Below are 27850 nucleotides of genomic sequence, written 5' to 3'. Positions count from 1 at the left end.
ACCTATCACCATTTCTAGCCACTGGGGGACCATAGGCAGGCTGGGGGAACTCATATTAATGTTAAAAAACCTCATAAAGTGACATTTTCATGCCATGGGACCTTTAAGTCTTAATGCGCAGTGATGTGCAGCTTGACTTTGTTAAAGGACAATTCTGGCGCAAATTAATAATGACATATGTGTACCGAGTCGACCGTTTTCTGGGATATGTTTTCATGCTAATCGAATGTGTCTCTAGCTTTAAACAAGCTAGCGCAAACCGGTGGTTAGCTGCTAACGCTAGCTTTCGGGGCACTTGGTAAATCGCTATTTTCTACACCACTAACAAGGCTCAAAATATCACCACACTTCCACGGTAGTATAATGAGGGTCCCTACACGTAAACCGAAGCGTTGAGAACTTTGTAAGTGTACAGACAGTTTATTAAAAAGATATATGGCATGACTGCCACCAACGGTTGGCTGTAACCTAGAGCAACAGGTGGGTGAAAACATGGAGGCCACAATAACAAAAGATCTGCTGCGGTTTTCTTATAGGAGGATAGAAACAGCACATGGACAGGTGTGTGTTTGTGTTATCTGCAGGACAACCAACGGGAAAGGACACAGATAAGCTGTTGTTTTATACATATAGTCCTATTTATGAATAATCTGAGACATGTTATGTCTGTGTATGTTTCTTGGCAGAGGCATTTCTCCACAATAAACAGTTTATTGTCATTAAAATATGTTCAGTGAGCCAAAGTTGCCTCCATCAAATGTCAGTTGTCAACAACTCTTGTTAGCAAAATCCAGCCCCAGTTTCCCACTTCTGACTCCCACAGGAAATGACGTGAACGATGACGTTTTCACTCAGAAAAATGTTGTTCCGATGTCCATGAACGCAGCATACGACTCCCAGGAGAGCAGTCTTTTATGCCTTTCTGTAAGCCACGCCCAGATGGCCAGGTACGGACCACCCTCCCAGCTCCACCTACCCGCCCACTCCCAGTACCTGCAGATTGGGAGGGGTCATCACAGTGTCGATACAGTATTGCCACTATGAAGTATCGATGATTCCCACCACCCCTAGTGCTACTGACATCCCTGTCAGCAGAGGTGGAGATCACACACTGTCTGGTCTCACAAGTATTCTGCACCATAAGTGTGAGTTACAAAGATAGGTACAGTATGTTATACCCACACCTCAAAATATATGTGATAAAACACCTCTAAGTGCATTTAAGTTCCAGGATCTTTTCAATTCAATTCAATTCAATTCAATTTTATTTATAGTATCAAATCATAACAAAAGTTATCTCGAGACACTTTCCAAAACCCCAACAATTACAGTAATTCCATCAAGAGCAAGCATTAGCAGTGGCTATCGCGACAGTGGCGAGGAAAAACTCCCTTTTAGGAAGAAACCTCGGCAGACCCAGACTCTTGGTAGGCGGTGTCTGACGGGCCGGTTGGGGGTGTGATGAACAGTGGTGATAATAGTCACATTAAAGGTCACAGTGACGTCGAAGGTTATCGTGGAAGTTCATGTCATAGCAGGGCACATCGTGTCATACTGAGTAGTGCAGTCCCCTATACCGGATCCAGACTACTCTGTGCATAGGAACATCACAGCAGGGCGTTGCGGGATGAAACGTGGCGCTGCAGAGCATGGGTGGATGCGGCGGATGCAGCGGATGCAGCAGGATGCAGCAGGATGCTGGATCTTTTGTACAACATAATATTCAGCCAGACATAAATTGATTGCATGTCAAACACTGTGACTTATCTATGTGTATGTCATGCTATCAGCAGCTGCTCTCTTTGCTTTTGAACTGTCACACTGCTACTCGTGACAGAAACACTCATATCACACCAGGTATAAATATGCAGCAGATGGAAAAATAGCTTATTGCTAATTCAGGACACACACTAGTCCTACACATGTGCATATACACGTTTTCACACTTTCACACTGTCACACTTTCACACACACTTTCACACACACACACACACACACACACACACACACACACACACACACACACACACACACACACACACACACACACACACACACACACACACACACACAGTCTTTACACAAACATCAAAATATGCTTTCATAGTTCTTGCTGCTGTGTGACAATCCTGTCTCAACACCAGAGGTCAGCTGAAGAGGAGGAGGAGGAGGAGGAGGAAGGAGAGGAGGAGGCTTGTGCTTTGCTGAGTGGTGATTGGCCGTTGCCATACCAACGAGGGAAGGGCCTGGCCAGAGACTGTTGGGGGAGGAGCCAAAGGCTGATTATAAAACACTTGTGAGCAGCAGTTTCTCTTCTCCTCCTGAGCTGTCTCCGCCGCATCTCTCTCCATTCAGCCTGGCGCGTTATCTGGCCTCTGAGGCGGCTCGCGGTGCTCTGCTTCAAGGAAGGAAGGAGGGTGAAAGGGTGAGCTGCAGAGGACAGGTTTTCTCCATCTTCCTGCGGAGCTGTCTGTCCATACCAGTGATAGAGCTGCCTGCATCTTGTGGATTTATCTCAGGGTGAAGGCGAGGGGAATCCTGAGTGGAGAGGCAGGAGTCTGCTCCGTGTCTGTGTGGATGACCTGCGCTCTACTGTAAGTACAACTGCTGCAGACACATCACATGCACTCACATTTTCTCATTTAGACATATCTCAGGCTGCAAAGATTAATCCAAACTATCACATTAATCGCCAACTATTTTGATAATCGGTTTGAGGAGAAAGTCCCTTAGTTCCAGCTTCTTACATGTGAATATTTTCTAGTTTCTTCACTGCAGTGGTGTAGTCTGTATTGTATTGTAGTGGGTATACTGTGCTATATATATATTGGTCAGAATCTGCCTTAGGCATATTTAATATTTAATGTGAAGAAGAAAAAGATGACAATTCAAAATATATCAAAACTATAATGGAAAGTATGTTGTAGCGTGTCTTTGGGTATTTTTTAAGAGGGTATATGGAAATCCTGGAGCTTTCTTAGTGGATATACTACGTACTGACAGTAAACTGACTATCTTTGAGTTGTGGACGAACATTTGATCGTCATTTTAGGGTTTTGGGAAACACTGATAGACATTTTTTTTCACATTTTATAGACCAAACAAGTATTTGATTAACCCCCCAAAAAATAATCGACAGATTAATCAACAATGAAAATAATAATTGCAGCCGTATGTCCACCACCTTACAGTATGGCTCAGGGGAGTCCGAGACAGGGGTACATGTTGCTGATTTGAGCCTGCCAGCTTGTGATTTTGTTCATTATTTTTATATCAGGACTCCTCATTAGCTTACTGGATCTCAGGGTCTTCCTGCTGCGCTCCACTGCTGTCTACTAATTTGCTACTTTACACATGTTGCTAGTTAATGGGAGAAAGCACATACTGTTCCATACACAACTATTGGCCATATTGATAGTTATTTGAGTAATTGGAATCACAAATATATAGAGCTGCAACGATAAGTCGATTGAAAGGAAGAAAAAAAACGGCAACTATTTTGATAACCGATTAAAAAGTAATTTTTCATTCAAAAAACGCAGAAAATGCTGTTTTCAGCCTCTCAAAATGGAGATTGCCTCTTTTCTGTTTAATATCTATAATATATAAAGGCATTTAAAGACCTCACACTGGACTTTGAGAAAATGGGATGGACATTTTTCTATATTTTCTGACATTTTATAGACCATACATGTTACCTAGACCTGTAGGTAATACATGTTACCTAGACCTGCAGGTAACGCATGTTACCTAGACCTGCAGGTAATGCATGTTACCTAGACCTGTAGGTAATACATGTTACCTAGACCTGCAGGTAATGCATGTTACCTAGACCTGCAGGTAATGCATGTTACCTAGACCTGCAGGTAATGCATGTTACCTAGGTCTGCAGGTAATGCATGTTACCTAGACCTGCAAGTAATGTAATTATGCGATACAATGCAATTCATTACCTTCTTTCCAACTTTAAATTTTTCACAATTTCAAATGATGTCCCCAAAAGGAAACTTTGTCAACATCTGTTTTATCTAAAAAGATAAATGTCTCTGCTTGTTCATCTCACTTACATTTTATTGCTGCAAAATGGGATTGTGTCAAGCAGACAGACTGACCAACACATATATCATAATAGATCGAAAATACCGCAATACTATGCTTTTATAGATTTTTTTTCTCCTACCCCTAGTGTCTTCTGTTCACTGCTATACGAACATCTTCGGATATCTGAACCCACCCACCCACTCACCTCTCCGCTGAGCCTCATGCATTAGTACTCAGGTGTAAACTGACACTGGAACAGTTGTAATGTAGGAAGGGCCTCAAATACAGTCTGTACATATTAACCACTGTACACAAAACTCTGTTTACTGTGTGTGTGTGTGTGTGTGTGTGTGTGTGTGTGTGTGTGTGTGTGTGTGTGTGTGTGTGTGTGTGTGTGTGTGTGTGTGTGTGTGTGTGTGTGTGTGTGTGTGTGTGTGTGTGTGTGTGTGTGTGTGTGTGTGTGTGTGTGTGTGTGTGTGTGTTTGTGTGTGTGTGTGTGTGTGTGTGTGTGTGTGTGTGTGTGTGTGTGTGTGTGTAAACTGGTTCCCTTTTTCCATATTATTGTCATGCGTTGTTGATTCATGCAGAGTTGCAAAGCTGCAGCTTTCATGCAAAGTTTAGACTGCAGCTTTGGTAAAACCATCACTAAATAACAGAGAATATGTTGGTAAGAAGTTACTCATTTTTTGGGGCTTTTTGGCCTTTTTTAATTGATAGGACAGCTGAAAAAAGGAAAGAGGGTGAGAGAGAGGGGGGCGACATGCAGCAAAGGGCTGCTGCGGGAAGGACTGAGCCTTGGTACATTTAAAATGCGTATGACAGGTGTAGAGACAGCGAGAGGAACACAGCTCAGGGGGCGAATTGATTAAATGCAGTGAAGCAACATTTGTAGGCAAATCAAATGAAATCAGACAAACAGGATTTTGAAGTTTCACAAATAAAATAGTGACTGGCAGCAGTGTTGGGTTTATGCCAAATGTTGTATTCCCTAACAAGTGTTTCAAGTTAAATATAGAGCACTGAATTTGGACCCCATCTACACTGGGATTAGGATTAATACAGAATGATTGTAATATGCCAAACATAGCCATCATGTTACTAAACTTTTCATTCTTTCTGCCTTTTTTAGTATTCTGTCAGTCTTAAGTTTGGTTTTCAAAATGGTCATGAATAGGTCTATGTCACGCTTTCTGCTCCTGGAACGCGGAGTAGGGAATCACAACTTCCGGTCAACAGTCCCTTTCTCAATAAGGATTTAGATTATCAGCCATAATGTCTAAACCATCCCATAATGTCTAAACCATCCCATAATGTCTAAACCATCTGAGGCAGACTGACCCCGAGCTGCGTGGTTGTGAAACGAAAGATTCTGCTCCTGTTGAAGCCAGAAGTCTGGATGAAATCAACCTTGTTTTTTTTAGAAAAACAGGTTTTCTGTCATCTTATGGAGAAAAACTACACTACCCACAATCCTAAGTGTAACAGCAACGTCTCTGATTGGTCCAACTCCATAGAAGTTTACCGTACCTGCAAAACTGCCAACGGCTAGAGCGATCTTCTACCATTGAAGTCTCTGATAGTTTCTGTGCACGGTCTCGGACCTTTTGCTTTTTTTTTTTGCAGTTTTTTTGCCGTTTTCAAAATGTTTTTTACTTTGAGAGAGTGTGTGTGTCTGTGTGTGTGTGTGTGTGTGTGTGTGTGTGTGTGTGTGTGTCTGTGTGTGTGTGTCTGTGTGTGTGTGTGTGTGTCTGTGTCTGTGTGTGTCTGAGTTCATTTACAGTCCCAACCACATGGTCCTAGGAGACTTCAGGCAGGTAGCTGAGAGACTTGGTCTAGCAGTTATCTATCGGGCTCCGCCATTGTAAAAAGCTAACCGGAAGAGCCGTATCCCCACTCCGAGACGTTCTTCTGGTCTTCAATTGTTGCGTGACATCGGCATATAGGGCTTGGTGCTAATGTACCATTAGCGAGCGCGCGCGCGCAGCAGGACATGTTAAAAACCGTGTGCTCTGTGCACCCAGATGCTGACTCTCCAAACCACTCTGAATTAATCTCCTACACCCCTACTTAGCTACTAAACCACCTACTCTTTTCATGTCTGTGTCTTAATCCGTTGCATGTTTTCATACAAAAGGAGCTTTACACACAACCTAATCAGAGATGCATATTTTATGGCTGCAGTGTTAGACATTTTATTCATATGTCTTGATTTGGGTGGTCATTTACATTTAAAAGCATTGTAAATTTGGTTCTTCGAGTTAATTGGAACACACCAAAGTACATGTTAATCAGATTAAAGGTGCTCCAAGTGATGTTGGCTGACGTCACTTCTTGTTGACGTTCAAAGTATCAGGGGACAGGCAGCTAGCAGATAGTGAGGAGATGTTTTTTTACAGTGTGTTCAGGGGACAGGCAGCTAGCAGATAGTGAGGAGATGTTTTTTACAGTGTGTTCAGGGGACAGGCAGCTAGCAGATAGTGAGGAGATGTTTTTTACAGTGTGTTCAGGGGACAGGCAGCTAGCAGATAGTGAGGAGATGTTTGCTGTATGTGACAAAACATGTTGTAGCCTAAATAAAACACGCTTAGAGCACCTTTTTAAATGGAATTTCCCACAAAATTATGGCTAGTAATTTAAGAAAATCACTAGCCACAGTGGCTTGTGAGCTAAAAAGTTAATGTCAAGCCTTGGTCATAATCTTGATTCTAATTATCCTTATGGCGCTGGCAGAGCCCATGTAAACCTTCATCACATGATAATAGTACAGTTAGGTGTTTTAACAGTTGGCCATTTGCCTCTGTGGATGCTTGTTACTGTAATTTTGAGTCCAAAGTAGCAATCTTTTGCCTTAACATGCTGCAGCTGAAGCACAATAGTACCGTTTACATAAGCAGCTTATTATTGAGTCCCTGATTCATCTCACAGCCCTGGGCCCACTCAGCCGTGATAATGTGAAGATAGACCCTACTGTATTTAACAATAGCCCTGGCACAAGCACTGAACCCCACTCACAGATGAACAAACACAAGCAATCGTTTGGTCAAACACAGTAAATGGAAGGCAGTTTGCATTTCACACAGCTCCTGGCTACTGTGATGAAAGCCTGCAAGGTTTAATGCTTTAGCAAGCAAGCATGTTTTGTGGAAATATATCTATCTCCATAACCTGAGACTCCATAGGTCCTTATGTGGATAAATTATACTGCAATGGCTGTGTTCAAGTGGTGGAGCCTGTTTCCCAAACAACACAAAGATCACTAACACAAGACATCTTAGCTTAGTCAGTGTCACTGACACAGAGTTGATACAGAGTTTCTAGGTAAATCAGTTTTACTCTCATTGTTGCCACTTTAAGATGCCAGCATGCGAAATTGGCAGTAACACAAATGTACATTGTGTTCCAGTGTGTTCTTGTTGCTTTCCACTCTCTACTGTTTACTGCAAGAAGCTATACCATCACATTAGTGCTCTATTTTAATTGGACAGTACCAGTAGCCTGGGAAAACCCTGATGTACATCTGGCAAATTTGAGATTTGCTCTGCAAGTCAGTCTGGGCAAGAGCCCATTCAAGCACATTTCCAATTTTTTCAAATAGAGGTACCAATCACAACCGTTGAGGTGGGCTTTACACCAATCACAACCGTTGAGGCGGGCTTTACACCAATCACAACCGTTGAGGAGGGCTTTACACCAATCACAACCGTTGAGGTGGGCTCTACACCAATCACAACCTTTGAGGCGGGCTTTACACCAATTACGCATTTCGGTGAACTATTTTTGTAAAATAAGAGAAAGTTTCCAAATGGCGAAAGAAAGCATTCAGAAATTTGGGAGCAGACAGCCCACGGGCAGAAGCACAAAATTCTGGGCCCTGTAGAAAGTCATTCTCTATGGGCCCCTCCCTGCATCTACAGCTATTCATTCTAGCATCTTTTTTGGCCCTTCTCACATGAGGGGCCCCCCCATCCCATTTCCACCCCCAGTCTGACGCCCCTGCCCAAGGGTGAAGCATTCGTCCAATCAGATGCAGCCATCCCGGTTGTGGGAGGGTGTAGCCTGTTTTCTTTGCTTGTCAATGGTCATTGAAGAGAAATTGATATCTGCTAGTGGCGAGCCCATCAAGCGTCCGATGCTGGGAAGCAGGGCGATTCCTGATGTCGAAATAAACGCCACTGTGGACACGTAACCAGAACAGGATGCCCTGCAGAGTTTTCTTGTAAACATACACAAGTTATTTTACATTCATTATGTTTATCACATTATTTTAGTTTACATTCAGTGTTACTCACCAAAACTCAACGTGTGAAATGTGAATGCAGTTCCTTTCTCATCAAACATTTGCAAAGCTGATCATTAATGGTGCATTGTTACCATACATGTTTACTACTGTAGCCTGAAGTCTTCTCTTACCTGTCTTTGCTGGCACATTGCTTTGCATCTTTGCACATTACTACAACCAATGGTTGATACACATAAACAGAACATCATAAGGAATTACAATTGGTGCATTTAGTATATTGTTTGACATGGTCAAGTTGCAGCTTCAGCACCATAACACGGTTGGGTACTGCCTTTGTGTGCATGAGCAGCAGCCACATGGTCCATCCTGTGCCACTGCTGCTGCCAGGGTCACTTTGAATTACTAAAAAAAGATCTGAAGGACCTAAAGTGTTGCTGGGCATGCTTTCCTTACTCATGCCCAGTACGCTTCAAAAGCTATTCACAGGTGGGCGGGCGGGTGGCGCATTCACAGCCGAGATATCCAGCTAATTTCAAAATGTCCACCCTAGCTGTTGCTGCCAACGCTTTGAAAAGAATGATGTTGTTTTCAAGGCACACTGGACAAACACAAATGTTGTGACAGGCAGGCGCTGTCTGGTGGAGAGACGCTGCTTGATGATTGGTTGGGCATCCTGTAGTCCAGGATTTGCTTCTCTGGGCAGGAGGGTAGTCGTCGTGCTCAGCTGTGTGTTTAAGCGCTTTAGATAATTGCAGCCCGCTTTCTCCCAAGTTGCTAGTCTAGTGCTGCAGCTGTGCAGGCTTATTAGAGGTTGGCTCGCACACTGACACAGGCAGAAGCCACCATGGGGAACGTATAATGTGTTGTGTTGTGTGCGAGTTGTGTGAGGTAATCTGTGAGTCACAAAGCTGCTCCTGTCAGAAAGAGGACCAAAAGCCAAAACCTGAGAGATAACACATCAGAAAAACCACACACACACATAATGTGACGTAAACCAATCTGACAGAAGTAAAGGTCTAAAACTCTGAGGCTGTTTCTATCTGCACTATTAAGTCTTGTGTAGCTAATTCAATGGTCATGGTTTGTTTTGTCTGCTTAGTCAAATAATTAAGAAGTAAAAGTTTCTAAAAACATCACTCGTGATTAATCGATCATCAAAATAGTTGGCGATTATTTTTCATTTGTATCGACTTATCGATTAGTCGACTAATCGTTGCAGCTCTAATGCTAACAGTAGCTGCTAACACTACTTCCAAAGCCCAAAGGACATGCAACCACCTGACCGGGGAACAGAGCTTATCCATTCCCAGTTGCAACATTTTAGTGAAAAATGTCTCCTCCTTTATAAACTCTTTTTCAGGACACTGTATTTTAAAGATACTTTTGTAAAAATCATTAAAACCAAAAGTTCAAAAATGTGCATTGGAAAGGGTTTAAAGTGATGGTTCGGAGTAATTTCACCCTAGGGTCCTTTGCACCACGACCTCGAGTCTTACTGCCGGTAGCAGTAGCAGCAGAGAGCAGAAGCCAGCAGGCAAGTGTTATTTAAATAAACTCCTGGTGTTCTTACAAACTTTCCAATCCATCGTTTTATGAGTACATAACCTATTTGTACTAGTGTAGAAGTTTGATATCATTTCGGGCATTATTAGTGGGGTAATGTACAAGATTCACTCTTGGATCCATTAGCGCCTGCGCTAAGCTATTCAGCTGATAACGCTAACTCGTCCAATGTTCGACCCAGGTGAAAAAAGCTTCTGGGGGGGTGTTTGGCTCGAGGTCGTAGTGCAAAGGACCCTAGGGTGAAATTACTCCGAACCATCACTTTTAACATTGTTTTCCATGCTTTTTCAATGAACCATAAACAATTAAAGAACATTCACCTGTTGAACGGTCGAAAAGACAATAACAGCTTGCAGGCGGTGAGCAATTAAAGGTCCCAGTTATAAGAAAATTAGGAAAGTAAAGAGACCTTTCTACTGACTCTGAAAAACACCAAAAGAAAGAGGCCCAGGGTCCCCGCTAATCTGCGTGAACGTGCCTTAGGCATGGTGTCAGGAGGCATGAGGACAGCAGATGTGGCCAGGGAAAGACATTGCATGAGTACATGAGGAGGAGATGTACTGCTGTACTTAATGAACTGGCCAGTCTGGTGCAGTACATGAGGAGGAGGTGTACTGCAGTACTTAATGAACTGGCCAGTCTGGTGCAGTACATGAGGAGGAGATGTACTGCTGTACTTAATGAACTGGCCAGTCTGGTGCAGTACATGAGGAGGAGATGTACTGCTGTACTTAATGAACTGGCCAGTCTGGTGCAGTACATGAGGAGGAGGTGTACTGCTGTACTTAATGAACTGGCCAGTCTGGTGCAGTACATGAGGAGGAGATGTACTGCAGTACTTAATGAACTGGCCAGTCTGGTGCAGTACATGAGGAGGAGATGTACTGCAGTACTTAATGCAGCTGGTGGCCACACCAGATACTGAGGGCTACTTTTGATTTTGACCCCCCCTTCCCTTTGTTCAGGGACACATTACTCCATTTATGTTAGTCACATGTCTGTGAAAATTGTTGAGTTTATGTTTTAGTTGTTAAATCTTTTAATGTTTATGCAAATATTTGCAGATGTTAAGTTTTCTTAACATATAAAAGCAGTTGAAAGTGACAGGATGTTTCTTTTTTTTTTTGCTGAGTATATAAAAAGTTCGCCAATGCATCACTGAATGTTGGTGTGACAGCAATTTTCTCGGGCATTTCTGATGTAGTACTTGTAGTGGTTAGGGTTAGATACATTAATGTATGGAATGCACATGGAGGCCAATAAAGCACTGGTAAGGCTCCAGCAATACTTATCAGAGGAGAGGTGTATTAGTTAGAGTTATCAAGAGCGTTACACAAACACGGTCTGACTGCAAATCTCTCGGTTAAATCCACAGACACGGATGTGGGGGAACGTGAAAACTACTCTTGAAAAAGTCCCGTTGCAGTTCAGAAAACTTCGGCTGAATTTAATATTTCTTCCATCAAAAAAAAAAAAGTTTCCCACTCTAATTTTAAGTTTGCCCTTTTGGTCTCGCTCCAATCATTTCATGCGTTCAGTCAGAAGAGATGTCTATCAGACAGAGCCTGTTCAGTTGATAACCGGCCCTGTCTCTGGCCGCTTATCCCCTGAAAATGAATTCAAAACAAATGAATCCCCTCTCTTGGCTTCCTGACTCTTCATCTTTGAGTCCCTTCACCACTTGAATCCCTCTACCTTTATTGCTCTCTATCCCTAAGGAGCACAGTTTGCGTTTTATTTTCTAGTTCCATTTGAGGCTAAATCATCGGCAGAGATATTTTAATTTGAGACGCGGCTCCTCACATGGCGCGGGGCGGATATTAAATCCCTGATCTGAGTCCCATATATCCTTTACCCTCTGATGTCACTGTTGCATCAAATAACCTGAGTGCATGTTTTGGAAAAGTTGGCTATTCTGCAAGTTGATAGCCCATGGAGAGAGTAGAAGAGACAATATAGTCTGAAATCGAGTAAAGAAAAGCCTCATCAAACAGTGTAAAACATTACAGCATTTTATTTGTAAAATGGACTGCTCAATCCTTTCCGTTTTCTAAAAAGACAATCGGCGAAATCTTAACCTAGGGGATACAATAGATGTACCACTCTGTCGCCTTCAGACATGATTTCATGCTATCTTCGGTAATCGTGTTTGTAGTTTGAAAGAAGCTGAAGCGACTGATTTAGCTTATGAAGCTGCCAACGCCAGTATCTTCGCACAGGAGCACTGTTGTACTTTGGAACCGGTTACGTATTGCTGTATACCAAAACTTTAACAAAAGTAAGCGCAGCGGTGGTTAGCTGCTAGCGTAGTGGGCTGACGAAATATATTTTTCTACACCACTAACAAGGCTCAAAATATCCCACCCACACTTCCACTGATGTTGATATAATGAGGAGTCCCTACCGTAAACGAGCGTTGAGGCTTTGTAAGTGTACAGACCCAGTTTATTAAAAGATATATGGCGCGGCTGCCACCAGAGTTGGCTGTAACCTATAGAGCAACAACAGGTGGGTGAAAACATGGAGGCCACAATAACAAGATCTGCTGGTTTTGGAATGAAAACAGCACGCTGGACGGGTATTGTGTTTGTGTTATCTGCGGGACAATAGCGAGGAAAGGACACAGATAAGCTGTTAACATACATATAGTCTATGAATAATCTGAGACATGTACCTGTTTCTGGCAGAGGCATTTCTCCTGACCGGCAGTTTCGCTATCATTGGCCTGTTCAGTGAGCCGAGTTTGCTCGCTCAATATGAATATAACGCTCTTGTTAGCAAAATCCAGCCCCAGTTTCCCATACGAGCTCCCACAGGAAATGGCGGCGGCGGTGGCGTTTTCACTCGAAAATGTTGTTCGATGTCCATGAGCGGCACTCGGGCTTCAAAGGCAGTCTTTATGCCTTTCTGTAAGCCCGCGCCCGGATGGCCAGTGGAATTACCTCCCAGCTCCACTGCTAACACTCCCGGTACCTGCGGATTGGAGGGGTCATCACAGTGTCGATACGGTATTGCCACTGCTATGAGTATCGGTGGTTCCTGCCCCTAGTGCTACTGACGTCTATGGCGTGAGATGCATACGGTCTCACAGAGTATTCTGCACCATGAAATTAGCGGAGTTACAAAAAGATAGGTACGGTATATGCCTAAAGCTCTGTGATAAAACACCTCTAAGTGCGGGAACCGGTTCCAGGATCTTTTCAATTCAATTCAATTCAATTCAATTTATTTATGGCGTATAAATCATAACAAAGTTATCTCCGAGACACTTTCAAAACCCAGCAAATTACATTGTTCATAAAGGCGGACATTCGCGGTGGCTATCGCTGACGGTGGCGAAAACTCTTTTGGGAAAACCGCCGGCAGACCAGACTCTTGGTAGCGGCGTTGTCTGGCGGGCGTTCGAGGTGTGATGAACAGTGGTGATAATGAAAGACCGCTAAAGTCGATGGCGTCGAAGGTTATCGTGAAGTTCATGTCATAGCAGGGCACATCGTGTCATACTGAGGAAGTAGTGCAATGATCCCTATACGGATCAGGGCTTTATAAGCGTAGGAACATCACAGCAGAGTTAGCGGGATGAAGCATTAGGCTGGAAAAGAGCATGAATTGGATCTCTTGGCGGATGCAGCCCGGATGCTGGCGGGATACGCGGAATACGGATCTTTTTTATTACAACATAATATTCAATGAACGCTGAATTGGTGCATATCGAAGCGCGGTATCTGTATATATACCTCGGCGCTATCTGCTTTTGAACTGTCACACTGCTGCTCGTGAGGCAAGGAAACACTCATATCGCACCAAAAGGCGCAATATGCAGATGGAAAAATAGCTTATTTGCTTTAATTCAGGACACACACTAGTCACTACACATGTGCATATACACGTTTCACACTTTCCACGCACTATCACACTTTCACACTTTCACACACACACACACACACACACACGCACACACACACACACACACACACACACAGTCTTTACACAAACATCAAAATAGCTTTCATAGTTCTTGCCGCAGTAAACGATATCGCTGGAGGTCAGCTGAAGAGGAGGAGGAGGAGGAGGAAGGAGAGGAGGAAGGCTTGTGCGGTGGTGTCTTTGCTGAGGGAAGGGCTGGCCGGGGCTTTGTCGGGAGAGCCAAAAAGGCTGATTATAAAACGCGGTGAGCAGCAGTTTCTCTTCTCCTCACAGGCTGTCTCCGCCATCTCTCTCTCCATTCAGCCTGGCGCGTTATCTGGCCTCAGGCGGCTCATGCTCTGCTTCAAGGAAGGAAGGAGGGTGAAAGAATTGAGCTGCAGAGGACAAATTTTCTCATCTTCCTGCGGAGCTGTCTGTCCATACCAGTGAATGTGATTTATCTCAGAATTGAAGGCAGAATCCAGTACAGAGGCAGGAGTCTGCTCATGCTCTATTGATACCAAACTCTACTGTAAAGTACAACTGCTGCAGACACATCATGCCTCATTTTCATTTAGACGTTCCTCAGGCTGCAAAGATTAATCAAACTATCACATTAATCGCCAACTATTTCGATAATCGGTTTTGAGAAAGTCCCTTAGTTCAGCTTCTTACATGAATGACGCTAGTTTCTTCACTGCAGTGGTGTAGTCTGTATTACTTGTAGTGGGTATACTGACAACACTACTACCGGCAATTAGAAGAATCTGCCTTAGGCATATTTAATATTTAATGTGAAGAAGAAAAAAGATGACAATTCAAATATATCAAAACTATAATGGAAAGTATGTTGCGGCGATGTCTTTGGGTGTTTTAGAGGTACCATAAATCTCTGAGCTTTCGCCAAAGTACGTCTCGCATTAACGTAGTAACTGACTATCTTTGAGTTGTGGACGTGTCATTTTGGGTTCGGGAAACACTGATAGACATTTTTTCATTTTATAGACCAAACAAGTATTTGATTAACCCCCAAAATATTGGCAGATTAATCAACAATAACCATTTGCAGCATTATGTCCACCTTACAGGCAATAGAGTCAGAACCAGGGCACATGTTGCTGATTTGAGCCTGCCAGCTTGATTTTTGTTCATTATTTTTATCAGGACTCTCATTAACACTGGATCAGGGTCTTCCTGCTGCGGCTCCACTGCTGTCTACTAATTTGCTACTTTACATGTTGCTGGTTAATGGGAGAAAGCACATACTGTTCCACATACACAACTATTGTGACGTTATTTTGAGTAATTGGAATCACAAATATATAGAGCTGCAACGATGATGCGTTGAAAGGAAAGCAGCAACTATTTGATAACCGTTAAAAGTAATTTTCATTCGCGCAGAAATACTGGCGCCAGCCTCTCAAAATGGAGATTGCCTCTTTTTCTGTTTAATATCTATAATATATAAAGGCGTTAAAGATTACTCACACTGGACTTTTGAGATGGGATGGACATTTTCTACAAATTTTCCTGACATTTATAGACCATACATGTTACCTAGACCTTGGAGCGTATTTACCCTAGACCTGCAGGTAGCATGTTACCCTGGACCTGCAGGTAATGCATGTTACCTGAACCTGTGGGTATTACATGTTACCTAGACCTGCAGGTATTGCATTACCTAGACCTGCAGGTGTGCATGTTACCTAGACCTGCAGATTGTGCATGTTACCTATATAGGTCTGCGGAGTATTGCATATTACCTAGACCTGCAAGTGAAATAATGATTATGCGATACAAGTACAGTTCATTACCTTCTTTTCCAACTTTTAGATTTTTTCACGTTCAAATGATGTCCCCAAAAAGGAAACTGTCAACATCTGTTTTATCTAAAAGATAAATATACCATTATACTTGTTTTGCTTTGAAATGGGGTTGTCAAAGCAGACAGACTGATAACATATATCATAATGAATCCCGATACATAATACTATGCTTTTTATAGATTTTCTCCTACCCTAATTGTCTTCTGTTCACTGCTATACGAACATCATTGGGATATCTGACCCCACCCTCTCTCCGTAGACATCATGCATTAGTACTCAGGTGTAAACTGACACTGGAACAGTTGTAATGTAGGAAGAGACCTCAAATACAGTCTGTACATAGTAACCACTGTACACAAAGAGCTCTGTTTACTGTGTGTTATTATTATTGATGATATTGATATTATTATTATTATTATTGATATTATTGATAGCAGTATTATTATTATTATTATTATTATTATTGTGTGTTATTATTATTATTATTATTATTATTATTGTTATTGTGTGTGTATTATTATTATTATTGTGTGTGTATTATTATTGTGTGTAAGCTGGTTCCTTTTCCATATTATTGTCATGCGTTGTTGATTCATGTACAGAGTTGCAAAGCTGCAGCTTCATGGGCTGGCACGTGCAAAACATCACTAAATAACAGAGAATATGTTGGTAAAGTTATATTTTATTTGGCCTTTTAATTGATAGGACAGCTGAAAAAAGGAAGAGATTGACACAGCAAAGGCTGCGGGAAGGATGAGCTGGGCATTTAAAATAAGTATGACAGGTGTAGAAGGGCAGCTCGAATTGATTAAAATGCAGTGAAGCAACATTTTGTAGGCAAGTCAAATGAAATCAGACAAACAGGATTTGAAGTTTCACAAATAAAATAGTGACTGGCAGCAGTGTTTATGCCAAATGTTGTATTCCCTAACAAGTGTTTCAAGTTAAATATAGAGCACTGAATTTGGACCCCATCTACACTGGGATTAGGATTAATACAGAATGGTTCAAACATAGCCATCATGTTACTGGCTTTTCATTGCTCACCCGCGCCTTTTTAGTATTCTGTCAGTCTTAATTTTGGTTTTCAAAATGGTCATGAATAAGGTCTGGGCAAGATGGGAATCCACAACTCGAATAATTACTATTAGGATTTAGATTATCAATACATAATGTCTAAACCATCCCACCATGTCTAAGCCATCCCACTGCAATCCCTTAATGTCTAAACCATCTGGGGCAGGCTTGGCCCGAGCTGGGCCGAACATGGCAAGACTACTCTGTTGAAGCCAGAAGTCGGATGAGAATCGTATTTTTAGAAAACGGTTTCCTATCTGGAGAAAACTACAATCCTAAGTGTAACAGCAGCATCTGATTGGTCCAACTCCATAGAAGTTTACCGTGCCACCAAAACTGGCAGCGATCTTCTACCATTGAAGTCTCTGATAGTTTCTGTGCGTCTGGAACCTTTGCTTTTGCAGTTTTGCGTTTCATCTTTTACTTTGAAGTAGCGTAATCTGTGTGTATTGTGTGACATATTATTGTACTGTGTCTGTGTATACCGTATTGTGTGTACGCTCTTGTGTGTGTCTGGATTCATTTAGTCCCAACTACGGTCTGGGGAGCTTCAGGCGACGCTGAGACTTGGTCTAGCAGTTATCTGCTCGAATCGCCACTGTAAAAGCTAACGGCGGAAGAGCGATACCCCTCGAGGCGTTCTTCTGGTCTTCAATTGTTGCGTGACATGCGGCGCAGGGCTTGGTGCTAATGTACCGTGCTTGACGGATATGTTAAAACCCGTGTGCTGTGCACCCAGATGCTGACCTCTCCAAGCTTGCTCAATTCATCTACACCTACTTGGCTAACACTAAAACCACCTACTCTTTTTCATGTCTGTGTCTTAATCCGTTTGCATGTTTTCATACAAAAGGGCTTTAACTAATCAGAGATGCATATTTTATGGCTGCAGTGTTAGACATTTTATTCCTCTCCTTGATTTGGAGTCAGTCATTTACATTTAAAAGCATTGTAGAATTTAGCCAGTTAGTGGAACACACCAAAAGTACATATTAATCAGATTAAGGTGCTCTGGTGATGTGGCTATGCTTCTTGTTAACGTTCAAAGTATCAGGGGATGAGGCAGCATGAATGGTGAGGAGATGTTTTGAAGTGTGTTCAGGGGACGGAGCCTTAGCAGATGGTGAGGAGATGTTTTTACGAGGTGTGTTCAGGGGACAGGCGGCTAGCAGATGGTGAGGAGATGTTTTGTGTGTGTTCAGGGCCGTAGCTAGCAGATGAGTGAGGAGATGTTTGCTGTATGTGACAAAGGCTTATGTTGTAGCCACCTAATCAAACTCAGCTAGAGCACCTTTTAAATGGAATTTCCCACAAAATTATGGCTAGTAATTTAAGAAAATCACTAACCACAGTGGCTTTAATGAGCTAAAGAAGTTAATGTCAAGCCTTAGATTACATAATCTTGATTCTAATGTATCACTTATGACGCTGGCAGAGCTATTATGAAGCCTTCATCACATGATATTAGTACAGTTAGGTGTTTTTAACGGTTGGCCATTTTGCTTCTGTGAAGCTTATTACTGTAATTTTGGCGGAGTCCAAATTAGCAATCTTTTGCCTTAACTGCTGGGAAAGCTTTGTATAATAGTACCGTTTACATAAGCAACTTATTATTGGAGTCCCCTGATGATTCATCTACAGCCCTAAGACCCACTCGTCCGTGATAATGTGAAGATAGACCCTACTGTATTTAACAATACCCTGGCACAAGCCTGAACCCCCACTCACGGTGAACAACACAAGCAATGGTTTGGGTAAACTTACGGTAAAATGGAGAGCCGTTTGCATTTCCACACGGCTCTGGCTACGTGATGAAAAGCCACCTGCAGGAATTTAATGCTATAGCAGCAAGCATGTTTTGTGGAAATATATCTATCTCCATAACCTGAGACTCCATAGGTGTATGTGGATGAATTATGCTGCAATGGCTGTGTTCAGGTGGTACGGAGCCTGTTTCCCCCAAACAACACCAAAGAGTCACTAACACAAGACATCATAGCTTAGTGAGTGTCACCTGACACAGAGTTGATACAGAGTTTCATAGTAAATCCAGTTTTACTCATAGTTGCCACTTTAAGATGCCAGCATCGCGAGGGTGGCGGTAACACAAATGTACATTGTGTGTTCCCAGTGTGTTCTTGTTGCTTTCCACTCTCTACTGTTTACTGCGAAGCTATACCATCACATTGTGCTCTACTTTAATTGGACGTACCAGTTAGCCTGGGAAAACCCTGATGTACATCTGGCAGAGTTGAAGTTGCTCTGCAAGTCAGTCTGGGCAGAGCCCATTCAAGCACATTTCAATTTTCCAAATGGGGGCCAATCACAACCCGTTGGAGGTGGGCTTTACACCAATCACAACCGTTGGTGGACTTTACACCAATCACAACCATTGAGGGAGGCTTTACACCAATCCCACGTTGAGGTGGGCTCTACACCAATCCACAACCTTTAGGTGGGCTTTACACCAATTCACATTTGGTTGAACTATTTTGTGAAAAGAAGAGAGAGGTTCCAAATGGCCAAGAAAGCATTCAGAAATTTGGGACAGAGGCTATACGGGCAGAAGCTCGAAATTGGGGGCCCTGTACGAAGAGTCATTCTCTATAGGCCCCCTCCCTGCATCTAGCAACAATTCATTCTAGCATCTTTTCTGGCCCTTCTCAAATGGGGGGCCCGGCCCATTCCTTTCCACCCCAGTCCGGCCCTGCCCAAGGGGTGAAGCGATTAGATCCAATCAGATGCAGCCATCCCGGTTGATGGGAGGGTGTATGCGCTATTTCTCCTTGCTTGTCAATGGTCATTGAAGAAATTGATATCTGCTAGTGGCGAGCCCATCAAGCGTCCGATGCTGGGAAGCAGAGGCTGATTCCTGATGTCGAAAGTAAAGCGCCACTGTGGACCGCGTAGCAGAACAGGATGCCCTGCAGGTTTTTCTTGTAAACATACACAAGTTATTTTACATTCATTATGTTTATCACATTTATTTTAGTTTACATTCAGTGTTACTCACCAAAACTCAGCGTGTGAAATGTGAGATGCAGTTCCTTTCTCATCAAACATTTGCAAAGCTGATCATTAATGGTGCATTGTTACCATACATGTTTACTACTGTAGCCTGAAGTCTTCTCTTACCTGTCTTTGCTGGCACATCTTTGCATCTTTGCACATACTATAACCATGGTTGATACACATAAACAGAACATCATAAGGAATTACAATTGGTGCATTTAATTGTATATTGTTTGACATGGTCAAGTTGCAGCTTCAGCTCTAACCGCGTACGTTGAATTTGTGCGCGTGTGCGCACGCCACATGGTCCATCCTGTGCCACTGCTGCTGAGGGTCACTTTGAATTACTAAAAGATCTGAAGGACCTAAAGTGTTGCTGGGCATGCTTTCCTTACTCATACGCTGCCGCTTCAAAGCTATTCACAGGTGGGTGAGATTGGGCATTCACAGCCGAGATATCCAGCTAATTTCAAAATCTCCGCCTAGCTGCTGGCGCTTTGAAAAGATGATGATTGTTTTTCAAGGCGCACTGGACAAACACAAATGTTGTGACAGGCGAAGCTGTCTGGTGGAGGCGCTGGTTGATGCGATTGGTTGGGCATCACTATGTCAGGATTTGCTTCTCTGGGCAGGGGGGGGTGAATAGTGGTGCTCAGCTGTGTGTTTTGCGCTTTAGATAATTGCGCCCCTTTTTTCCAGTTGCTAGTCTGTGCTGCACCATAGCGGAGGCTATTTGCAATGTAGCACACGGCAGAAGCCACCATGGGGGCATTAGTATTGTTTTGGTTGTGCGAGTGTGTGTGGGGTAATCTGTGAGTCACAGCTGCTCCTGTCAAAGAAGGGACCAAAGCCAAAACCTGAGGGATAACACTCAGAAAACCCCACATAATGTGGCGTAAACCAATCTGAAGATAAAGGTCTAAAACTTCTGGGTTTTATTTCTATCTGCACTATTAAGTCTTGTGTAGCTAATTCAATGGTCATGGTTTTGTTTTGTCTGCTTAGTCAAATAATTAAAGTGTAGTTTCTAAAAACATCACTTGTGATTAATCGATCATCAAAATAGTTGGCGATTATTTTTCATTTGTATCGACTTATCGATTAATTCGACTAATCGTTGCAGCTCTAATGCTAACAGTAGCTGCTAACACTACTTCAAAGCCCAAAGGACATGCACCACCTGACCCGAGGGGACCGAGCTTATCCATTCCCAGTTGCAACATTTTAGTGAAAAATGTCTCCTCTTAAAACTCTTTTCAACACTGTATTTTAAAAGATACTTTTGTAAAAATCATTAAACCAAAGTTCAAAATGTGCATTTTGGAAAGGTTTAAAGTGATGGTTGGAGGTATTTCACCCTAGGGTCCTTTGCACCACGACTCGAGTCTCTTACTGCCCGGTAGCAGTAGCAGCAGAGAGCAGAAGCCGCAGGCAAGTGTTATTTAAATAAACTCCTGGTGTTCTTACAAACTTTTTCTCCATCTTTTGTACTACCTATTTGTACTGGTGTTAGTTGTAATTTATTAGTGGGGTATGTACATTCACTCTTGGATCCTTAACACCCGCTAAGCTATTCAGCTGATAGACTACTTACGTAATGTTAACGTGAAAAAGCTACTAGGGGGTGTTTGGTCCCGGAGTTAGTAGTAAAGGACCCTAGGGTGAAATTACTCCCCCCTTTTCGCGCACATTGTTTTCCATGCTTTTCAATGAAACCATAAACAATTAAAGAACATTCACCTGTTGGACGGTGAAAGACAATAACAGCTTGCAGGCGGTGAGCAATTAAAGGTCCCAGTTATAAGAAAATTAGGAGTAAAGAACACTTCTACTGACTCTGAAAAACACCAAAGAAAGGGCCCAGGGTCCGTAATCTCCCGTGAGCGTGCCTTAGGCATGGTGCCAGGAGGCATGAGGGTCAGCAGATGTGGCCAGGGGAAGACATTGCATTGAGTACATGAGGGGAGGAGATGTACTGCTGTGCTTAATGAACTGGCCAGTCTGGTGCGGTACATGAGGAGGAGGTGTATACTGCAGTACTTAATGAACTGGCCAGTCTGGTGCAGTACATGAGGAGGAGATGTACTGCTGTACTTAATGAACTGGCCCAGTCTGGTGCGGTACATGAGGGGGAGATGTACTGCTGTACGTAATGAACTGGCCAGTCTCAGTTGCAATATGCGGAGGAGGAGGTGTACTCGCATACTTGACGACTGGCCAGTCTGGTGCAGTACATGGAGGAGATGTACTGCAGTACTTAATGAACTGGCCAGTCTGGTGCAGTACATGAGGAGGAGATATACTGCAGTACTTAATGCAGCTGGTGGCCACACCAGATACTAGAGCTACTTTCGATTTTGACCCCCCTTCCCCTTTGTTCAGGGACACATTACTCCATTTATGTTAGTCACATGTCTGTGAAAATTGTTGAGTTTATGTTTTAGTTGTTAAAATCTTTTTTATGTTTATGCAAATATTTGCAGATGTTAAGTTTTCTTAACATATAAAAGCGATTGAAAGTGACAGGATGTTTCTTTTTTTTGCTGAGTATATAAAAAGTTGCGAATGCCATCACTGAATGTTGGTGTGACAGCATTTTTCGGGCATTTCTGATGTACTATTGTAGTGGTGTTAGGGGTTGATACATTAATGTTATGGAATGCACATGGGGATATAAGCACCGGTAAGGCTCTGCCAGAGGTGATGTGGGGGTGTATTAGTTAGAGTTATCAAGGCGTTACACCAAACACGGTCTGACTGCAAATCTCCGGTTAAATCCACGAACCGGATGGGGGGGGCAGTAAAACTACTCTTGAAAAAGTCCCGTTGCAGTTCAGAAAACTTCGGCTGAATTTAATATTTCTTCCATCAAAAAAAAAAAGTTTCCCACTCTAATTTTAAGTTTGCCCTTTTGGTCTCGCTCCAATCATTTCATGCGTTCAGTCAGAAGAGATGTCTATCAGACAGAGCCTGTCTGGGGTTGATAACCGTCTGTCTCGCTGCTATCTCCCCTGAAAATGAATTAAAATAAATGAATCCCTCTTTCTCTCTTTATTTCCTGACTCTTCATCTTTGAGTCTCCTTCACCACTGAACCTCCCCTACCTTTTATTGCCTTCATCCCCATGAGCACAGTTTGCGTTTTTATTTTCTAGTTTTATTTGGAGGCTAAATCATCGGCAGAGATATTTTTAATTTGAGACGTGCCTCACATGGCGTGGTGATATTAATCCCCATCTGAGTCCTGTCTCACCTCTGATGTCACTGTTGCATCAACAACCTGAGTGCATGTTTTGGAAAGTTGGGTTCAGGTGTTGACAGCCTATGGAGAGAGAGAAGAGACAATATGTCTGAATGAGTAAAGAAAAGCCTCATCAAACAGTAAAACACACAGCATTTTCTTTATTTGTAAAATGGACTAAACAACTTTTCCTGTTTTTAAAAGACAATTCTGGCGCAAAACGAACCTAGGGGATAATAACAGATGTGTACCCACTCTGTGGATTCTCGGGCGGTTTTTTGTTATTGGTGTGTTTGTAGCTTGAAAGAAGCTAGCGCGGACCGCTGATTAGCTTAGCTACAACGCTAGTATTCGGGGCACAGGGAAAGTAAAACAGATCGCTATTTTATACAACTAAAAAGGCTCAAAATATCACCACACTTCCACAGTAGCATAATGAGGGTCCCTACATACCGAAGCATTGAGAACTTTGTAAGTGTACAGAGAAAAGATAGATTATAAAGACAGTAGCGTTATCGTATATATAGGCGGCCGCTGTCTTGGGAGCCAATGTCTTTCTAAACTAGCTACTGTCTTTATAAACTAGCTACTGTCTTTATAAACTAGCTACTGTCTTTATAAACTAGCTACCGTCTTTATAAACTAGCTACCGTCTTTATAAACTAGCCACTGTCTTTCTAAACTAGCCACTAGTTATATCTTTTCGCCACTGTCTTTATAAACTAGCTACTGTCTTTTAAACCCGCCCTTCTTTTATAAACTAGCTGCACCGTCTTTATTAGCTACTGTCTTTATAAACTAGCTACCGTCTTTATAAACTAGCTACCGTCTTTTCTAACCACTGTCTTTCTAAACTAGCCACTAGCTACTGTATTTATAAACTTGCCACTGTTCTTTATAAACTAGCCACTGTCTTTATAAACTAGCCACTGTCTTTATAAACTAGCTACTGTCTTTATAAACTAGCCACTGTCTTTATAAACTAGCTACTGTCTTTATAAACTAGCTACTGTCTTTATAAACCACTGTTTTTTTTATATAACTAGCTACTGTCTTTGTAAACTCACTATCTTTATAAACTAGCCACTGTCTTTATAAACTAGCTACTGTCTTTATAAACTAGCTACTGTCTTTATAAACTAGCTACCGTCTTTATAAACTAGCTACCGTCTTTATAAACTAGCCACTGTCTTTCTAAACTAGCCACTAGCTACTGTCTTTATAAACTAGCTACTGTCTTTATAAACTAGCCACTGTCTTTATAAACTAGCCACTGTCTTTATAAACTAGCCACTGTCTTTATAAACTAGCTACTGTCTTTATAAACTAGCTACTGTCTTTATAAACTAGCTACCGTCTTTATAAACTAGCTACTGTCTTTCTAAACTAGCCACTAGCTACTGTCTTTATAAACTAGCTACCATCTTTATAAACTAGCCACTGTCTTTATAAACTAGCTACCGTCTTTATAAACTAGCCACTATCTTTATAAACTAGCTACCATCTTTATAAACTAGCCAATAGCTACTGTCTTTATAAACTAGCTACCATCTTTATAAACTAGCCACTGTCTTTATAAACTAGTCACTAGCTACTGTCTTTATAAACTAGCTACCATCTTTATAAACTAGCCACTGTCTATTTCATTTTACTAGCCCTAGCTACCATCTTTATAAACTAGCCCTGTCTTTATAAACTAGCTACCTCTTCTAGCCACTGTCTTTATAACTAAACTGCTACCATCTCTTTATAAACTTAGCCACTGTCTTTTATAAACTAGCCACTACTACTGTCTTTATAAACTAGCCACTGTCTTTATAAACTGCCACTGTCTTTATACAACTAGCCACTAGCTACTGTCTTTATAAACTAGCTACTGTTAACTGTTATAAACTAGCCACTGTCTTTATAAACTAGCTGCTTAATATTAAACTAGCTACTGTCTTTATAAACTAGCTCACTGTCTTTATAAACTAGCTACGTCTTATCTTCTATTTTTATAAACTACTACCTCTTTATAAACTAGCCCTCTCTTTTATAAAACTAGCCACTGTCTTTATAAACTAGCTACTGTCTTTATAAACTAGCCACTGTCTTTATAAACTAGCCACTGTCTTTATAAACTAGCTACTGTCTTTATAAACTAGCCACTGTCTTTATAAACTAGCCACTGTCTTTATAAACTAGCTACCGTCTTTATAAACTAGCTACCGTCTTTATAAACTAGCCACTGTCTTTATGAACTAGCCACTGTCTTTATAAACTAGCCACTGTCTTTATAAACTAGCCACTGTCTTTATAAACTAGCTACTGTCTTTATAAACTAGCCACTGTCTTTATAAACTATAAATAATAAATAAACTATATAATGTGTAAAGTAACTAGTAACTAAAGCTGTACAGATTAATGTAGTTGAGTAACTAAAGTAACTAGTAACTAAAGCTGTAACAGGTGAATGTAGTGGAGTAACTAAAGTAACTAGTAACTAAAGCTGTAACAGATGAATGTAGCGGAGTAACTAAAGTAACTAGTAACTAAAGCTGTAATAGATGAATGTAGCGAATAACTAAAGCAACTAGTAACTAAAGCTGTAACAGATGAATGTAGCGGATTAACTAAAGCAACTAGTAACTAAAGCTGTAACAGATGAATGTAGGGGTAACTAAAGTAACTAGTAACTAAAGCTGTAACAGATGAATGTAGCGAGATAACAAAGTAACTAGTAACTAAAGCTGTAACAGACGAATGTAGCGGATAACTAAAGTAACTAGTAACTAAAGCTGTAACAGACTAATGTAAGCGGGTAACTGCAACTAGTAACTACAAAGCTGTAACAGACGAATGTAGTGAAGTAACTAAAGTAACTAGTAAGCTGTAAAGCTGTAAAGGAGTGTGGAGTAACTAAAGCAACTAGTAACTAAAGCTGTAACAGAAATGTAAGGGAGTAACTAAATAGTAACTAAAGCTGTAACAGACGAATGAGCGGTAACTAAAGACTAGTAACTAAGCTAACAAGAATGTAAGTAACTAAAGTAACGTAACTAAAGCTGAACAGATAATGTAGTGGAGTAACTAAATATAGCGCAACAGATGGTAGGGGTAACTAAACAAGGAACAATGAATGGGATAACTAAGCAACTAGTAACTAAAGCTGTAACAGATGAATGTAGTAACTAAAGCAACTTGTAACTAAAGCTGTAACAGATGAATGTAGTGAGTTAATAGTAAGTAACTAAAGCTGTAACAGATGAATGTAGATACTAAAGTAACTAGTAACTAAAGCTGTAACAGATGAATGTAGTGAATTAACTAAAGTAACTAGTAACTAAAGCTGTAACAGATGAATGTAGCGGGTACTAAAGCAACTAGTAACTAAAGCTGTAACAGATGAATGTAGCGGATAACTAAAGTCTAGTCTAAGCTGTAAAGTGAATGTAGGCGAGTAACTAAAGCAACTAGTAACTAGTAACTAAAGCTGTAACCGATGAATGTAGCGGAGTAACTAAAGCAACTAGTAACTAAAGCTGTAACAGATGAATTGTGTGAGTAACTAAAGTAACTGTAACTAAAGCTGGAACAGATGAATGTAGCAGAGCAACTAAAGTAACTAGTAACTAAAGCGTTAGATGATGTAAGTGAATGACTAAAGCAACTAGTAACTAAAGCTGTAATCAGATGAATGTAGCGGGAGTAACTAAAGTAACTAGTAACTAAAGCTGGAACAGATGAATGTAGCAGTAACTAAAGTAACTAGTAACTAAAGCTGTAACCGATGAATGTCGAATTAACTAAAGCAACTAGTAACTAAAGCTGTAACAGATGAATGTAGCGAATTAACTAAAGTAACTAGTAACTAAAGCTGTAACAGATGAATGTAGCAGAGCAACTAAAGCTAACTAGTAACGCGCAAGCTGTAATAGATGAATGTAGCGGAGTAACTAAAGTAACTAGTAACTAAAGCTGGAACAGATGAATGTAGTGGAGTAACTAAAGCAACTAGTAACTAAAGCTGTAACAGATGAATGTAGCGGAGTAACTAAAGTAACTAGTAACTAAAGCTGTAATAGATGAATGTAGCGGAGTAAATAAAGTAACTAGTAACTAAAGCTGTAACAGATGAATGTAGCGGAGTAACTAAAGCAACTAGTAACTAAAGCTGTAACAGATGAATGTAGCGGAGTAACTAAAGCAACTAGTAACTAGTAACTAAAGCTGGAACAGATGAATGTAGCGGAGTAACTAAAGTAACTAGTAATTAAAGCTGTAACAGATGAATGTAGTGGAGTAACTAAAGTAACTAGTAACTAAAGCTGTAACAGATGAATGTAGTGGAGTAACTAAAGTAACTAGTAACTAAAGCTGTAACAGAGCGAATGTAGCGGAGTAACTAAAGTAACTAGTAACTAGTAACTAAAGCAACAGATGATGTGGCGAAACTAAAGTAACTAGTAACTAAAGCTGGAACAGATGAATGTAGTGGAGTAACCTAAAGTAACTAGTAACTAAAGCTGGAACAGATGAATGTAGTGGAGTAACTAAAGTAACTAGTAACTAAAGCTGTAACAGACGAATGTAGTGGAGTAACTAAAGTAACTAGTAACTAAAGCTGTAACAGACGAATGTAGCGGAGTAACTAAAGTAACTAGTAACTAAAGCTGTAACAGATGAATGTAGTGGAGTAACTAAAGTAACTAGTAACTAGTAACTAAAGCTGTAACAGATGAATGTAGCGGAGTAACTAAAGTAACTAGTAACTAAAGCTGGAACAGATGAATGTAGTGGAGTAACTAAAGTAACTAGTAACTAAAGCTGGAACAGATGAATGTAGCGGAGTAACTAAAGTAACTAGTAACTAAAGCTGTAACAGATGAATGTAGTGGAGTAAAAATAGTGGAGTCCAATATTTCTCTCTGAAATTAAAGACTAACTGAAGTCCCAGTACCTC

The 27850-nt window shown here is 41.4% G+C and overlaps 1 protein-coding gene across 1 annotated transcript in view; it reads left to right on the top strand.

Annotated features, from left to right (window-relative positions):
- The first annotated feature begins 2312 nt into the window (after positions 1-2312).
- The window catches only part of cdk18 (cyclin dependent kinase 18), an 83297-nt gene continuing 57759 nt past the window's right edge, over positions 2313-27850 (top strand). The window contains exon 1 of the mRNA XM_039799058.1: positions 2313-2594. The gene's annotated coding sequence lies outside the window, so the exon portion shown is untranslated. The remainder of the gene's footprint in view (positions 2595-27850) is intronic.

Source organism: Perca fluviatilis, chromosome 4, assembly GCF_010015445.1.
Source record: "Perca fluviatilis chromosome 4, GENO_Pfluv_1.0, whole genome shotgun sequence".
NCBI classification, from domain to species: domain Eukaryota; kingdom Metazoa; phylum Chordata; class Actinopteri; order Perciformes; family Percidae; genus Perca; species Perca fluviatilis.
This window is presented reverse-complemented; position numbering and strand designations above follow the sequence as displayed.